Source organism: Sus scrofa, chromosome 5 (assembly GCF_054392235.1).
Source record: "Sus scrofa isolate SSC_HxYL_T2T_F1_AM1 chromosome 5, Sscrofa_HxYL_maternal_Yorkshire_Landrace_v2.0, whole genome shotgun sequence".
In the NCBI taxonomy this organism is placed as follows: Eukaryota; Metazoa; Chordata; class Mammalia; order Artiodactyla; family Suidae; genus Sus; species Sus scrofa.
The window spans coordinates 105,008,851-105,023,522 of NC_139387.1; the positions used below are offsets into that span (position 1 = coordinate 105,008,851).

At 34.5% G+C, this 14,672-nt stretch overlaps 1 long non-coding RNA gene across 7 annotated transcripts in view; it reads right to left on the bottom strand.

The window, feature by feature from the left end:
- The window catches only part of LOC146403598 (uncharacterized), a 686,469-nt gene that overhangs the window by 532,689 nt on the left and 139,108 nt on the right, over nt 1–14,672 (bottom strand). For all 7 annotated transcript variants that reach the window (XR_014845505.1, XR_014845506.1, XR_014845504.1 and 4 more), the window contains exon 2: nt 7,619–7,674. This is a non-coding gene — a long non-coding RNA (uncharacterized LOC146403598). The remainder of the gene's footprint in view (nt 1–7,618; nt 7,675–14,672) is intronic.

The following is a 14,672-nucleotide window of genomic DNA, read 5'->3' on the forward strand; positions in this document are numbered from 1 at the left end:
AAACCAGTGCTATAAATAGCAAAAAGGGTCACTGGAAGCCGATTTGCTTTTTAAAGTGAATTTGAACTGAGTTATAGAAAGTCTGAAAAATGTTCTCTCTCATAGTTTTATACACCCATTAGAAATATACTTATGTAATACGTATTTAATGATAGATAATTCTGAAAATAACATATAGAAGTCAGCCAAAGCAGAATGAAATTCATGTCATGAATACCAAAACTGAATAGGTAAAATTACTTTTTATCACAGAATACTTGCCTATTTGAATAATATAAACTGTGACTAGACATTTCTAGACTTGTTTATTACTGAGATATAGATACAGTTAATCAATTATTTCAAGTTTTAAATATTTATTTCTCTATGAGATCTGTTTTCTTCTCAAGGCAAATGGCAGTTACAAAAAAACGAATTCTAAAAATAGATTTTTATAACCATGTAAATATTTCAAGATCTTGGATGGAACTATCTGATCATTCGTCGGTGATTTTCTTCCTCTGTATAGAGAATAATGTATACTATAAAATTGCTTATGTCATTTTAGGAAATAAGCTACTCCCTTAGAGAATACGGGTACAGTGTGATGTCTAAACATAATAGTATATTTCAGCAATGTTCTTACGAAAAGTACACTAAATGATACCTCATTAACCTGAAAAAGTAATCTACTATTTCCTCTTGAAAATAAATACAATTTACACTCTTGTTTTATCAAATTCATATTTAGTAAATGAATGGAAAAATTGTATGACTGCTATCATGTAATAAAGCATTTCTCTGTTTGCATATGATATATTTTATCTAGAAAATCCTAAAGATACTACCAGAAATCTGTTAGACTTCATCAGTGAACCTGCACAATTGTAGGATAAAAATTAATACACAGAAATCTATTGCATTTCTAGGTACTAACAATAAAAGATCAGAAAAAGAAATCAGGGAAATAATCACATTTACAACTCACCAAAAAAGAATAAAACCCTGGGAATAAATCTACCTAAAGAGACAAAATATCTAGGAGTTACCGTCGTGGCGCAATGGTTAACGAATCCGACTAGGAATCATGAGGTTGCGGGTTCGGTCCCTGCCCCTTGCTCAGTGGGTTAACGATCCGGCGTTGCCGTGAGCTGTGGTGTAGGTTGCAGACGCGGCTCGGATCCCACGTTGCTGTGGCTCTGGCGTAGGCCGGCGGCTACAGCTCCAACTGGACCCCTGGCCTGGGAACCTCCATATGCCGCGGGAGCGGCCCAAGAAATAGCAACAACAACAACAAAAAAAAAAAAAAAAAAAAAAAAAGACAAAAGATCTATACCCTGAAAACTGTAAGACACTGATGAAAGAAATCAAAGACAACACAGATGGAAAGACATACCATGCTCTTGCATTGAAAAAATTAATAGTGTCACAATGACTATACCACCCATGGAAATCTACAGATTCAGTGCAATCTCTATCAAATTATCAAGGACATTCATCAAGAACTATAACAAAATACTTTAAAATCTGTATGGAAACACGAAAGTCCCTGAATAGCCAAAGCAGTATTGAAAAAGAAAAACAGAAATGAAAGTATCAGCCTCCCTGACTTGAGTCAATACGACAAAACTACAATTATCAAAACAATATTGGACTGGCCCAAAAACAGAAGTATAGATCAATGGAACAGGATGGAAAGTCCAGAAATAAGGCCAAGTACATATGGTGAACTAATCTGTGAGAAAGGAGGTAAGAACATACAATGGAAGAAAGATAGTCTCTTCAATAAGTGGTATGGGAAAACTGGACAACTACATATAAAAAACAAAATTAGAACACTCTCTAACATCATACACATATACTCAAAAAGAACTAAAGACCTAAATATAAGGCCAGATAGTATAAAACTCCTAGAGGAAAACACAAGCAGAAAGCTCTTTGACATAAATCAGAGCAACATCTTATTTGATCTGCCTCCTAGAATAAGGTCAATAAAAAATAAAAATAAACCAACAGGACCCAATTACCCTTAAAAGCTTTTGCACAGAAAAGGAAATAATTTTAAAAAATGAGAAGATGATCCACAGAAAGGGAGAAAATCTTTGCAAATGATACAACCGACAGCGGCCTAATCTCCAAAATATACAAACAAGTATACAACTCAACAACAACAAAAAAACAAAATAACTAAATTGAAAAATAGGCAGATGACCCAAATAGAAACTTTTCCAAAGAAGACATATGGTTGGCTGACAGGCACATGAAAATATGTTCAACATCACTAATTACTAAAGAAATGCACATCAAAACTACAAGGGGGTACCACCTCACACTAGTCAGAATGGACATAATTAACAAGTCAACAAATAATAAATGTTGGAGAGGGTAAGAAGAAAAGGGAACCACTGCACACTGTTGGTAGGAATGTAAGCTGACAGTATGGAGGTATCTCAGAAAACTAAACACAGAACTATCATATCACTTAGCAATCCTGCTCCTGGGCATATATCCACACAAAACTTTCATTGAAAAAGATACGTGAACCCCTATGTTCATCACAGCACTATTCACAATAGCCAACACATGGAAACAAACTAAATGTCCATCAACAGGTGAGTGGATTCGGAGATGTGAAACATATATACAATGGAATACCACTCAGCCATAGAGAGGACAAAATAATGCCATTTGTAGCAACATGGATGCAACCAGAGATTCTCATACTAAGTGAAGTTAGAAAGAGAGAGGCAAATACCGTATTATATCATCTATTTGTGAAATCTAAAATATGGCACAAATGGTCCTATCTACCAAAGAGAAACAGAAAAAAAAAAAAACATTTGTCAACCCCCAACTTCCCATTATTCTACAGTAACACCCAACTGGAGAACTTTTACTACAGAAACAACTATAAAGCCTTGACATATTAGAAAATAATCTAGATATTAACAGATGCTGACAGACTCTGGAAAATAGTATATGATCAGAGAAGACAAACAGCCTGAGACTAACTGCATCTCACATAGCAGTTCATCGCAGCAGCAGCAGCAGTGTAAAAGCTATAGCATTTTTGGGAGAAGGTAACAGAAAACTGTTGGCAAAAAAACTATCGCTAATGATAGTGAAAGAATCTCAGAAAGAAAAGAGCTATAGAAAGAATACAAAAATATTGTCCACCTAATTTCTCACTGGCCTCTGAGCCATGGAAAAGACTCAGAGCAGCTTTACCTAAAGGCAAAAGAGCTGAAATGACAGTGAAGCTGCCGTTTGTGAAGTTTAAGTGCAGCCAAGAAAATCTTCTGATATACAAAATAAACAATACTATCAGAGAAATACAATGCAACCCAAAAGCCATACAACTTGCATTCATAATGCCCAGGATACAATCCCAAACTACTTGTACTGAAGAACCAAGAACGCAGACTGAATTCCCAAGAGAAAAGAAAATCAGTAAAAGCTGAACCTAAAATGAATTGCATATTCAAACTAACCAATACAGATTTAAAAGCAGTTATTACTCCTATTCTCAATGATGTAAAAACAAAATATGTTTATTAGAAGGATGAAAAATAGAAAATCTCAAGAGAAAGAGAAGTGATGAAAATAAACAAAAAAATCTGGATAGAAGTAGAAAATATATGAAAGGGAAAAAAATGTCCCTGGACAGACTTAACAACCAACAAAAGAGGATAGGTAAGATCTCAAGTGAACTGGAAAACAGATCAATAGAAAGTACTCAAGGTAAATAAAGGAGGGAAAAGATGCAAAGATATTGGTTGGGGGGGTGGGGGGGACACAGAGAGCTTCACAACATTTTACATATTTCCAAATATTCACATATTGGGTGGACATACTAAATAGTCTACCCAATGTGCAACTGAAATTCCAAGAGAGCAAAGAGATTAAGGTAGAAAAAAAAATCACTGGAAATAAAATATCCAAAATTTCCCCAAATTTGAGAAAAGATATAAATTTACAGATACACAATATTAAGCAAAGAGCAAGTCAAATGAACACCAGAGAAAACCTCTCAAAGACGCACCACAGTGAAAGGGCTGAAAGTCAAAGGTACAAAGAAACACTTAAAATCAGCTGCTTTTATAATGGTTTATCATATACAGCATGGAGTTCCCGTAGTGGCGTAGTGGTTAACAAATCCGACTAGGAACCATGAAGTTGTGGGTTCAATCCCTAGCCTTGCTCAGTGGGTTAAGGATCCGGCGTTGCCGTGAGCTGTGGTGTAGGTCGCAGGTGCGGCTTGGAGGATCTGGCATTGCTGTGGCCGGCACCTGCAGCTCTGGGAACCTCCATATGCCATGGGAACAGCCCTAGAAAAGGCAAAAAGACAAAAAATAAAAAATCAGGAGTTCCCGTCGTGGTGCAGTGGTTAACGAATCTGATTAGGAACCATGAGGTTGTGGGTCAGTCCCTGCCCTTGCTCAGTGGGTTAAAGATTCGGCGTTGCCGTGATCTGTGGTGTAGGTTGCAGATGCGGCTCAGATCCGGCGTCGCTGTGGCTCTGGTGTAGGCCGGTGGCTACAGCTCCAATTAGACCCCTAGCCTGGGAACCTCCATATGCCGCGGGAGCAGCCGAAAGAAATAGCAAAAAGCCAAAAAAAATGAATAAATAAAAATAAAAAAATAAAAAATCATATACAGCAGAACAATCACTTGATCAATCATGGCTTATCAAATGTATGGAGGCCTAGAGGGCGTGAAGCAATATCTTTAAAATGACTAAGTGAAAGACTATCAACACAGAATTCTACATCCATCGAAAACATATTTTCAGGCAAAAACAAACGATACGATTCATGTCCTACATACCAACACTATAAAAATATTTAAGGAAAGTCTTCAGAATGCAATACTGAATACTCAATAGAATACTCAATAGAAATCAGATCCACAAAAAAGAATGAAGTGCATCAGGGTTAAGAAATATTCAGGCAAATGAAAAGTACTATTTTTTCTTTGTGCTTTTTTTCCCTTCAACTTATTTTATAAATCACATCATCGTTTTGAAGTTAACAAGGAAAGACTGCCTTCAAATACCCAAAAATATGGCTGGGGAAGCAAAAAGACGAAGGAAGAAAACAAGAAAGGCAAGTAGAAATCAAATAATAAAAATTTTGATCCAAACCTAACAATAACAATCATCATCAATAATCATATTAAAAGTTTACAGACTCCAAAGAAGAAACATAAATGGCCAGCTGGTATATGAAAGTGTTCGCAAATCACCTGGAAATTTCAGATCAATGCCGCAGTGAGATATAACCTCACAGGATGGCAATGACTAAAAAGCAAAAGCAAGCAGCAGTAGTGACGATGTAGAAAAAGGGAACTCTGGTCACTGCTGGTGAGAATGTAAACTGATACAGCCACTGCGAAAAACCGTTTGGAGGATTCTCAAAAATTCAAAAATAGAACTTCTGTATGATCCAGCAATCTCATTTCTGCGTACAAACTCAAAATAACTGAAATCAGGACTTTCAAGGGTCATTTATATTTTCATGTTCACTGCAGCAGCAGCATTCAAACATTCAATATCCAAGAAATGGAAGCTACCTAAATGTGCAGTGACAGAAGAAAGGATAAAATGGGATACACACACACGAATACATACTGGAATATTACTCTGCCTTAAAAAGAAGTAAGCTCTACCATATGCAAGAATAACATGAATGAGCATCGAGGACATTATACTAAGTGAAATAAAAATAAGCCAGGCATCGGAGGCTTATTTAATATCATTTTTATGAGGAAACTAAATTACTTAAATTCATATAAACACAGAGTAGAGTGACAAATGCCAGAACTTGGGGGAAGGTATCATTCAAAGGATGTTATTTCAGTAATGTAAAATGATAAATTAAATGATAAATTCTAGAGATTCGTGCTACAGCATAGTGTCTATACTTAACAACACTTTAGTGTATACCTAAAAATTCGCTAAGAGGAGAGATCTTATATTAAGTGCTCATCACTAATAATAATAATAATAACAACAACAACAAAGGATGGTAGGACGTTCTAAGAGGTGATGGATATGCTCTGGCATAGACTGTGGTGACTGTATTCCAAGTATTACTCATCTCCAAACTCACCAAGTTGTATCCATTAAATATGTGCATCTTTTTGTTACTCACACTTCAATAAAACGGTTTTAAAAAAAAGAAGCCCCCCACCAAAGAAAAGGTTAATGGATTACATATACCAATTAAATAACAGAGATTATCAAAATACACTAAAAACCTACTAAAAAAACACCACTACCAAGATATGTTTCCTAATGTGACAAACTTTAGATGTAAAAATGTATATAGGCTAAAAGATGGCATACATGGATACATAGGTAGATAAATAGGTAGTTAAATAGGTAGGTAGATAGATAAAATGGAATACTACTCAATCATAAAAACAATGAAATTTCACCTTCTGCAGAAACATGCAGAAACTTGAAGGGAATTATGCTAAGTGAAATAAGTCAGAGAAAAACAAATACTGCTTGATACACTTATATGTGGAATCTAAAATATACAACAAACTAGTGAATATAACAAAATAGAAACAGACTCAGATACAGAGAGTAAACTTGTTGACAGTGGGGAGGGAGGGATTTATATAGGGAGGATGGGAGATACAAACTACTGGGTATAAAATGGGCTCAAGAATGGATTATACAACATGGGGAATATGGCCAGTATTTTGTAATAGCTACACATGGAAGGTAACCTATAAAAACTGTATAAAAACTTTAAAAATATATAAATACATAAATAAAATAAAATTCTATTTTAAAAAGATCTTAGAGAGAATACATAAGTAGGTCACAATAGACTACCATTATTAGATACAATAGAGTTCAAACCATTATATTAAAAGAAATACTAAAAGTGTCAATCAGAAAAAAATATAAAATCTTAAAAATGTATATACCTAATAGCACATGATCTAAAACATACAGCAAAGATGGACAGAATTAGATCCAGAAACAGTCAATCCTTAAGTTTAACTGGAAACACCACCATTCTCAGGAATTTTAAATCTTGTAGATGAAAATCAACTAATCACAAGCAATGGATACAAAAGTACCACATATAAAATGCTATCTGCAATAACGTACCATAAAAACCATACTATTACTAAAGGAGAAAACACATTAAGCCATCAAACAAATCTCAAAAAAACTGAAAAACAGTATGTTCTCTGATCACAAGGAAATTAAATTAGAAATCACTCACAATAAGTTAATAAATAAAAGTCAAATTTTGGATATTAACAATATCTTCAGGTTGTTACTTCAACAGTGTTCACAGGAAAGGTTGTAGTTTTTGGCCAAACCTTAAGCATGTGGAAGGTCCCAGGCTAGGGACAAAACTGCACCATATCTGCTACTGGAGACACAGCAGTGCCAATGTCAGATCCCTAACCAGTGGTGCCAGTAGGGAACTCCCTTTTGTAGGTCTTAATTTCAGAAACCCTATCAGATTCTCATGATGAAGAACTAAGAAAAATACCCTTGTGTTCACAGAAAAGGTATGGGACATATAACCATTTTACAATATGCCCAGAACATTCTCTATGACAAAAGCCTTATTTTCAGGGAAAAAAAAAAATTTTACCAGAGACTTACCCAACAGGGAGAAGAGAAATTATCCAACGCCAGCAGTTCTAGTCCTCCTGTGTCACCTAAGGGGAGGATTAAGAAATATTTGTGAGGATCAAAGTCCAGGGATACAGACTCAGTCAATGGCTAGTATTTAATCACAATTATAGATCACCCACCTACATAACAAAAGAACTTAAGGATGACACCTGCGGATTTTGCCGGGAAGAGCTACAAGACACAGTTTCTTTCTAATGAGGAACTGTCAGGGAAATCCAAATATAATAAGGATAGTTTCTACCTAAACCACAGCAGCAACCTAAGCCACAGCAGTGACTGCCAGATCCGTAACCAACTGCACCACCGGGGAACTCTGACTGCAGTTTTCTGATGGTGATCTTTTTTTCATTTTATTTCCTCTATATTATTAATTGGAATTCTTCTATGATGAAGAATCTATTCGATTATTTATTTACATGAGTATGGACACATGTGTAATTATTTTATTACTTGATTATTTTATTTTGTTGTTCAGATTGTTCCAGCTCTTTCTGGTTGGCTTCTCTACCATTTTATCTGCAATAACATGTACCATAAAATCATACCATTGCCAAAGTAGAAAATACATTAAGCCATGAAACAAGTCTCAAAAAACTGAAAAGCAGAGTATGTTCTCTGACCACAAGAAAATTAAATTAGAAATCACTAATTTAATGATTCTTACTGATTCTCACTCTTTTTGAGTATTTCCTTACATTTTTTTAAGCCTAAAATGCTACAAGCTTGTTTTTTTACTTTCCCTTTACCATCCCTAGAATCAACACTTCAAAGAGCTCTAGTCTCTCACTAATAATTAAGTGAATTATTATTATTGATCAGTAAATTAAGATAGTGATACCATGTTTACAGACTTACTCATTTTATTCATGTAAGAAAAAATGTTTCCATATAAAGCTTGTTAGCTATATGACTAGTTAATTCATTTTATAGCTTAGTTTCTTCTATAAAAAGTTTCTTCTATAAAATATGGATAATAATAATCTTACATTTTTTATGGTTCTTAAAGGCAATTGAGAAATTGAAAGTAACTTGTAATTTATAAAGCACTATAAAAGAAAGGTATTATTGGTGTTCCTGTTGTGGCGCAGTGGTTAACGAATCCGACTAGGAACCAACCATGATATTGCGGGTTCCATCCCTGCCCTTGCTCAGTGGGCTAAGGATCCAGCGTTGCCATGAGCTGTGGTGTAGGTCACAGACGCGGCTGGGATCCCGCGTTGCTATGGCTCTGGCGTAGGCTGGTGGCTATAGTTCCGATTGGACCCCTAGCCTGGGAACCTCCATATGCTGCAGGAGCAGCCCAAGAAAAGGCAAAAAGACAAAGAAAGAAAGAAAGGTAATATTATAATTCTTATGATAACAACATCATGCGGAAAATATATCTACATCACAATATAACAACATCACAGCTAGGGAAAAAATAAAATATTATTGCTCCCATATATGACCCTTACTTCAGACTAATCAGGTGAAAAGTTTATGCTTCCAAAAATGCCATAACTTTCCTGTTTAGACTCTTAATATTGGGTCACATTTCTCTTCACAACCTCTTCATCAATTTGAAATTTCAGAATATGCTTTTGAAAGAAGTATAAATACTTCACATGGAATAAATACTTAGTCTTGGGTAAGGATGAGAAAAAAAAATCACATCTGTTACACTAGTTTGGGTATGTATCACAGAAATGAAACAGTCTTAATGATATATAAAGGTGCCAACTTTTATCTCAGACATAATTTTATAATATAGAAGAAATGTGATTCAAAATCATTTTTGTTTAAATTGCAGCTCTAAAATTCCTCTGAAAAATACCGAGGAAAGATACATTTTAAGAACCCTTCTTTTTAAGGAAGAGTTGATTTACAGTGTTGTGTCCATTTCTGCTGTACTGGATAGTGACCCAGTCATAACACACATACATTCTCTCTCTCAAACTATCTTCCATTATGTTCTAGCCCAAGAGACTGTGCATAGTTCCTTGTGATGTACAGTAGGACCCCGGTGCTTCTTACCACGTTAAGAACTCTTAATTGAAATTTACCTAGAAAGGCTGGAATAATTGCAGCTAACCTCTGAAGGATCAGGACTAGTGGTTCAAAGCCAGCCGAAGAGGGAGTTTTCCGAAAGCCAACCTCACGACTTAACTATGGGATTATGCCGTTTGAAAATACATGCAGGACATCCAAAGAGCTAAATGGGGAAATCTATTTATAATAATTATCCTCTTATCATCACTTTAGGCTGATGCCACACGGAATGGGAATCATATTTTGGATCTTGAAGCTTCCCAACCTCATGCTTGGAAAAGGAGCCACCATTCAAGACATTTGAGGTGATGATGATGAAAACACTCAAGGAGAAATTTAAGAGTCATTGGTGGGCCAAGATCAGCAAAGTCCGCAAAGAGAAACTCACCACTAATGAAGGAAACATCATATAATTTTTAAAAGCATATAGGAAAGAGTTAGAACTGTTATATTCAAAACTACAGCAATAGAATTTTGAAAGTATTATAAATGGCAATAGCATATTGACTTTTCTCTGTGGATTTTTTATAGGTCTAACTTAAAAATATTTGCAAAATATAAAGATATTTACAATAAAAACATCAAGTAAACTGAGTCACAGCATAGCACAAAAATGTCAACACTGTAAGAAATTATGAAAGTGGAAGGAGGGTTGATGAGGAATATCCAAGTTTAATGGAAAGATTCATGTTTATGCCTGAGTTTGTATGGTCCATCTTGGCTGTCATTTGCAGAGAAAAATAAAACTGATGTCTAAGAAGAGTATCACAGGTTTCTTTTGTACAACTCTAGTGGGAACTTCAGAATCTCAGCCCCATCTCACACGCCATTCACTACTACCGTTACAGCTCAAAGAAGATTTTCACCAGCACCGTGCAACTGTAATTTGATAATATCTCATCTCAAGCAAGCAGTATACCTCCTGCTTCCTGCCCTGGAGTTTTTCTGAAACTATTGAAGGGGTACACACGGGAATTTGCCCATCAATCACATATGTTCAAGTCAGAAGTGTGCAGTAATCACAGACCATGAATAAATGAACACATCCTCATTCTGGACCCTTAGGTGGACAATTCTGAGATGTCGTGTTTAAGGCCTCTTAAAAGATACTTACGAGATAAATAAAATACCATGTAACATCTCTATGTTGGCTTTTTACCTTTCTCATTTTCATTTTTCATGCTTTTCACTTTTGACCCCTGAAATCATATTTTCTCAAGATTTTCTTTGAGAAAAAATTAGGCTAAGATAATTACTATTTCTCTTCTTTGTGCCTGTGGCGTGGGGCGGTGAGGGGCGGTTGGGGTGGATGGGACTCAGAGTGTTTCAGATCTTTCAATATATGCTGACCTTAAAGAACTGATCAAGATACTCAGACCAAGCACAAAAGAAAACCAAATACTAATTAAAACACACTAATTCGGCTGATTTTATAACACAGGTCTCATAATACAACAAAATGAGAGCCCTAGTAAAAGTTTAGAAATTGTTAGCAAAGTGCCACATTGATTGCTTACGTTGAATTCTAAATCTTCTCTATAAGGAGAGAGTCTCTTAAAAAAAATAATGTTTAACGTAGAAAAGTACTGATTATTTTCTTTTAAATGATATTTATCTCACATTCTCTTTAAAAGAAATTTATATTAGATTATTTTTACAGGGCAACTCCCTAGAGCATTAAACAACTCGGTTTTTGAAATGTCCATTTTTAACAGATGTTCTCAAAAACACATGTATTGTGTGAAGCAAATGCTATATTTGCCTTATAATGGCATCAAGAGTCCACAGAAAAATTTCTTTCCTGTCACATTAAGATTCTTCATTTAGATAGCAATAGACATGTTTTGACATGGTTGTATTGTGGTGAAATGTCATGTGCATTTCCTTTGTAAAATATATCCAATTTAAGTAAATAGTGTAAAAATTATAAATTAAGGCATCAGCTACTGGGAGTTTTTAATAGTGAGAGTGCAATATTCTACATCTTCATGTTATTGTAAAATTATTTCAGATTTTAGTCTCATTGTTGCAATTAGTTTTTAATAAAGAGCTTAAGTTACCATGGACACAGTTACAACATATTATTGACTATAAAGGATTGTCATTCTAACACAATAACCAGTAAAATTTTCTTTAGTGCAATTGTGTCCATTTAAGTGCTAGCTCAATATATACATAGAAAAAGGCGTGGAGGAAGAGCAAAGCTTGTTGTTCTGCATCATTAAGTCTCATATCCCCTTTCTCTTTCTCCCAAGCATATAAATATCCTGAAAATACTAGAAAACCACAGGGGGCGGACATGTATTCACCAACAGGAGATTTTATCTATATAAATAACATTTCAATAGTGGGGCAAAAGAAACAAGACAAAGAGAGAAGTATATAACCACATGTGCATACTGCCTGGATAGAAATACACAAAGTAATAGATTCTGTCAAATCAATTTACACTTCAAATTAAATACTTAAGAAAAATCTCAACATGAATCTTAATCAGCATATAGATCTGCTGCAAAATATTCAGCATATCATGGTAGCTATGCCCTCAGAAGAAAAGATAAATAATTTTATCTACCAAAGAACTGCAGAACTATCTTTTTTCTCAATGTTCACTGTTGCCAAAAACAATATAATAATAGCAGATGTGCTTTGCTATGATATGACTATCCTTTAACGAGAATGGACAGTGTCATATTAAGTTCATAGGACATATTTTGTCCAAATAGACATTGATTGCTAAAATTGTATATGTATCTGAGGAATTATATGTAGTAAAATCATCTATTTATACGTTTTAGAGTATGTTTTTCCTAATAATTCACATATATATTGTGGTGGAATTTCCAAACTAACTGCCTTTGTTTAAATCTGAAAGATTTAAGAAAAAAAAAAAAAAAAAAAGAGAAAGAAAAAAGAAAGGAAAACCTTGAAAGCCCAAGTTTTTAAACTTAATTATTCATGTGACACTGATATGTGAAGCAGGTAAGAAAGGGCGGCACAAGAAGACCATGCAAGTATTCTGTCAATTATACGCATATTGAAGAAATAATCTGTAGATATACAATAAAGGGGGAGAAATATCAGCAATAACAAAGAATGAAGGCTGAGTCATGTATTTCTTCTTCAAAACTAAACAAACAGTATGGGATTTATTTTTAATTCATGCTGTTGAAAATTGTTTTATGTCACTCTTTTCCCCCACAATTTTCAGTAGTTTAGAGAGTATAATTAATATTTCATTTACGTATCTTTTTCATTATTTGAATGCATATTTTACATTTATTCTAATGTATGTCTTCTAATAACCTTACTCTAATCATATATGGCATAAACAGAGTTATAAAGTGACAATGATTTTCTATTTTGTAAAATATAACACATTACATAAATATCCTAGATAACATTCACATTAAGCAGGTAAAATTCTGATATCGTACGCAAAATGAAATTGTCATTTTTACATGCATTTTCAAATTACCAAGACTATAAGGGAAGAAAAGCAAAACAATATGAAAAGGGGGATCTTTTTGAAAGAAGGAAATTTATTATCAGAAGCTGCATTTCTGCTAAACCCTGGTCACTTAAAATCTGAATATGGGAGATATACAAGGAGTGAAAAGAAGGAGTTCCCGTCGTGGCGCAGTGGTTAACGAATCCGACTGGGAACCATGAGGTTGCAGGTTTGGTCCCTGCCCTTGCTCAGTGGGTTAATGATCCGGCGTTGCCGTGAGCTGTGGTGTAGGTTGCAGATTCGGCTCGGATCTTGCGTTGCTGTGGCTCTGGCATAGGCCAGTGGCTACAGCTCCGATTCGACCCCTAGCCTGGGAACCTCCACATGCCCCTGGAGCAGCCCAAGAAATGGCAAAAAGACAAAAAAAAAAGAAGTGAGAAGAAAAGGGAATGGTAAATGACAAAAAATAATTTCTAGGGCTTTTTTAGGGTTGAATGACTAATATAATCCCCTAATATAAAGACTGGATGACAAAGGCCAGGAAATAGATTCATTTCATAGGAGAAGAAATCAATGAATTTTGACCTTCTCATATGAATCTTAGTTTTCTAAAGGGTAAAATAAATCTATCCTAAAGATTACAATCACAAAACAGACTTAATTTAACCATGGTAACCAATTTCACCAAATCTATATTGTTTATCCATATCTCCCACAAATATTTTAAAGTGTTCTTAGTTTTTTGTAACCCATATGCCTGGCAGATGCAAAATCAGAATTTCTCTGAATGTCTCAAAAATGCTGATGGGTAAAACAAAAACAAGAGCAAGTCACAAGGATTACACATAACCAAAGTCCAATAACCAAGAAAAAACAGACAGCAAATTCAGACTTGGAGAGATGTCAGAATTATTAGAAAGAGACTATTGAATAAGAATATTTACTTGGTATAAAGAAATGAGTGCCTTAAGCAAAAAGTCAAGGTAAGGGGATGCAGAAAATATTCAAGAAGTTATGGAAAAGACCATACAAAATTTCTGGACATTAAAAATGTTAGAAGTGGAATACAGAAGGATTCAACATCAGATATATTCAATTTAATAGATAATTACTGAGAGGGCAAATAAATATAAAAATTTAGTATAAGACGTAAAGAAAAATGAAGCAAAATATAACAGGGATGAGGATTGGAGAGGAATATTTAATAGAATAACTCAGAGTTCCAAGGGGAGTTAAAAATAAATGGAAACTATGATATATTCAAATATATATAACCTAAGAATATAAAGTTATAATAATTAGTACAGCATAGCACTGGAATAGGAATAGAGGAACAGATTACACTAAAGAGATAAGGGACAGATTTATGTCTACCTGGAAATACAATAAATAATAGTGGTATGACAAATCAATAATGAAATCAATTCCTATTCAGTAAATAGTAAACCATACTAAAAAAAAAATACTAAGTAGTTTAATCACCTAAATGTTAAAGCAAAAGCTATAAAACTTCAAAAATATGTATTTTAAGAAACGGAATAT